The sequence below is a fragment of the Plectrocnemia conspersa genome, unplaced genomic scaffold (genome assembly GCF_051122295.1).
Source record: "Plectrocnemia conspersa isolate PC_06_02 unplaced genomic scaffold, ASM5112229v1 ptg000005l, whole genome shotgun sequence".
NCBI lineage: Eukaryota > Metazoa > Arthropoda > Insecta > Trichoptera > Polycentropodidae > Plectrocnemia > Plectrocnemia conspersa.
This window is the reverse complement of record NW_028277169.1, coordinates 14,213,959-14,217,647: the sequence shown is the minus strand read 5'-3', so window position 1 is coordinate 14,217,647 and position 3,689 is coordinate 14,213,959. Positions and strand designations below refer to the sequence as shown.

Here is a 3,689-nt window from a genome sequence, read left to right as displayed (position 1 = left end):
ACCCATCATCCTAGATTATACACCATTACATCAGGTGACATTTCCCATTTTAAACTGTAAGCCACGTGGAGTTGCTCTGTATGTATGTATGCATTGCGTCCCTTTCTCGCTTTTCTCTATTTATGTTTTTCGGTAAGAAAGCGCGAAATTAAAATTTTCGAGCAGGCCGCAATAAGTGGAGGAGCTTCGGCCCTCCGCATTTATCAAAGGATTAAGTTGTCTTGCCGCAAAACGAAATTCTAGACCCTCCAGGTTTTCCATTTGCCCCACATAATCAAACAATTATACGGGGGGCCGAAAAGTTGTGCGCGAAAAAAAGCAGCCGAAGAATGAGACGAATTTTAAGAGTGGGCGTGGGGCGGCAAAAAAAATCAGGCGCTCTGTTCTGCTCGAAATCAGCACTTTTGTTAAAAGTGAGATTTTTTTATAATGGGGATTTTTCAATTTTACAGGGATGAGAGTGCGGCGACGGGAAAAGTCCGATTGTAATTTAAGATACGTTCAAATGTCGACGCAATTATGTTCCTGTTATTCAAATCTGGATTTATACACTTGTATATTTGCAAATATTATAAAAAATTTTAAATTCGTTATAAAAAAATATATCCGAATCCATGGTTCTAATTGGTTCTCTGGTATGTAAACGACAGTGCTGTTTAATTGATGGTATTACAATATAAATAATAAGTTTTCTTTGATTAGTAAATTAAAATTTAGTAAAAAAAAATATTACTGGTGTTTTTTTTTACATCAGGCAGGCAAATATTAAAATGTGTAATTGTTTAAAAATTAAGATGAGCGAATTTTTGTCACCTAACTTTTTTTTCCGAATAAGTAAATATTTGTGAAAAATTATTTTAAATCAACTTATGATGTTAGCTATAATTATTTATCTCATCATAATAAGATAGTTTTTATTAAAAATAGTCGCGAAAGTCATAAAAATTAATATATTTTTTTAATGACGATAATGTTGATTGTTATATAATATAATATACAAATTTTAGGAATATGTTTTTTTAAAAATTCTACGTGCTTTATGTCGCATGACTTCTATTTTTATTTGTAAAAAAATATTTTATAAATTGACTAATAATGGTCCTCACAACTTGTTATTGAGTTTAAAAGTAATTTCTCAGAATAATACAGTTTTTTAATAAATAATTCCAAAAGTAATAAAAATCATTATTTTAATTTTTTAACGATGATGATAATTATCTTTTATATTAATTCTAAGAATATGTTTTCATGAAATTTAGAAACAAATTCTTAAGATTGTTATATTAGATCATTTTAATTGTCGTTTTTAAATAAAACAATTATTTTTATTACTTCTGATATAATTTATAATAAAAATTAGAAAAAAAATCTTTACACTTAAATTAATTTGAAATAACAAGCAATGTACAATTTTTTGCCCTCTTAAAAGGCTAGAAATTTATAAAATATTACTAATTGATTTTTTTATTTTTAAGTTAAGCTTTTTTATTAAATTTATATTCTAGGTTTATTTTTAAATTTAAGATGGTTTATTTTAGCAAAAGCTCAAAATTTTATAATAACTATTATATGTGTGCCATTGAATTTTTTTTTATGTGTAATTTATTTAATTTTAATACTGTTACACAATAATACATTAAGGTGTACAATAAGATATATGCAGCACTAATAATATTATATTTTTTAATACAGGTTAAAACCTGTTTTTTGAATACATACACAGTTTTTTTAATTACTTAAAAAAAAAGTTACTTTGCATTCCTAAAATTAAATTAAATTATTAGTATTTGTGAAAAATTACTATCATGTAAATTTTACTCGCAACTTCTATTAATATTTTTACTGGTTACCTTTAGGCATTTTAATAAATCAGAAATATGTATTACATAAGAATAATTGTAAGATAAAAATCACGATAAAAGATAAAGCAATAAGAACTACATACAAAACAGATATTAATACAGTTTTTTTAACTCCTGTAATATTTATATATTTTTGAGTTAAGAAGATTTTAGATGCGTGAAAATAAAAATAGCTTGCAGAAAATGCAAAAATATTTATTTTCGGGATAGAAAAACACACATCACTCGCATTTTCCATCAAGTGATTCGTACGACCCCAAAAGCTTTTAGAGGGTGTCCGATCTTTCCCGCGGATGCTGGGTCGACAAAGACAAACTAAGAATGTAACCATCGGCAGTCGCCCATGGTAGGGAATAAATTGGGTATGAAATCGGAGGGCGAAAAGTCAATCGCGATGATTGATATGTGAGCCTGACCCTCGTCCGCATACACCAGACGATCGTATCCCCATCCCCATAGACTCACAGCCTTGCATTTTTCTTCTAGGGTGACATGGCTGCATTCAACCCCCAGTAGGTGGGGGCGGATTGACAGCCTCGGGGCCAGGGATAAGCTGGGATTTGAAAGTAGCCCATCGCTCAAACAATAATGCTGATTAATCTCTAGTTTCTAGACGCTACTGCTGCTGCTATAAGTAGGTGTGTATATGTGTCTTCTTCCGTCTGTTTGTCGATGCGTTAAAATAGAAGGTTTATCGTTTCGAACAGAACTGTTTCTGACCCCCTATCGGACGCGTCGAGTTCGATGCAGTGTGAAAAGAATGGATTTACGACTGGTGCGAACGTGTTAACGCCCTATATTATCTGAATTGATCGAATCATTCAATTATGAATAGCATCGACATCTAATTCGCGAAAAACTTTGTTGTATCTTTCTATCGTTTGCGAACTGCATAATAGCATTATTGTATTTAAAGTTCAAAGTATGTTTACGCGTCGGTAAGTTTTCTTGAACCACCTGTTTTATATGAAGATGTACAAATGTTTATTATCCTACTATGTTATATTAAAATTTTACTTATTTATTGAAGTCAATGTAAATATAATATTTTTCTAGAGCAGTATTCATTTACATAATAATAATTATACATTTAGTCTAAATTGAAATTTATATGTACTGATAAAATATAAAAAGGACAAAAAACTCCTTCGAACCGGATTTGAACCAGTGACCTATGGATGTCTACAGATTTTTACCACTACAGTCCACCGCTCTACCAACTGAGCTATCGAAGGTTGTGGTAGCTGGCACACAATTTGAGTTAAAACACTATACATATCAAGATTGTTATATTATAGCACCTTTCACTTAAAAGAATATTCTACAAACGCCGATAATAAGTTTTGTCTCAGATTCGTTATAGATTTTTTAATTTTAAATGGAAACGCGGTTGTGCAAAGACGTTATTAATAATGTCATATTTTGAGTTAATTTATGATTAATAAATAATGGTTCAAATAAACTCTATTAAAGCAAAATTTCACCATTACATTGGCATATATATAAGCTCAGGCATAAAAAAAGTTAGATGTATTTACTTTTATTTGATTATAATGAACTATTCCAGTATTTCAACATACACTTAATGGGTTAAATTATCTAATACATTAAACATACCATCTCTAGACATACAACTTTATCGGTTTATCGAGCGTGTTAACTTTAATTTCTCATTGTCAACCACCCTCCCATTTTCTCCCAAATTTCTCCCCAGTCGCGAAATAAAGTCATTAGGATACATTTTTATTCGTATTTCTTAGAAGTGCATCTTGGTAGCTCTCACTCCAAGCGAGAAAGACACCGACCCCCTTTTTTATAATGACAGAC

At 30.3% G+C, this 3,689-nt stretch overlaps 1 non-coding gene across 1 annotated transcript; it reads right to left on the bottom strand.

Moving 5' to 3' along the window:
* Nucleotides 1–3,006: 3,006 nt before the first annotated feature.
* TRNAY-GUA (transfer RNA tyrosine (anticodon GUA)) lies at nucleotides 3,007–3,097 on the bottom strand. Its single transcript is given in 2 exon segments — nucleotides 3,007–3,042; nucleotides 3,061–3,097. It is a non-coding gene; the product is annotated as a tRNA-Tyr (tRNA).
* Between the last annotated feature and the right edge of the window lie 592 nt (nucleotides 3,098–3,689).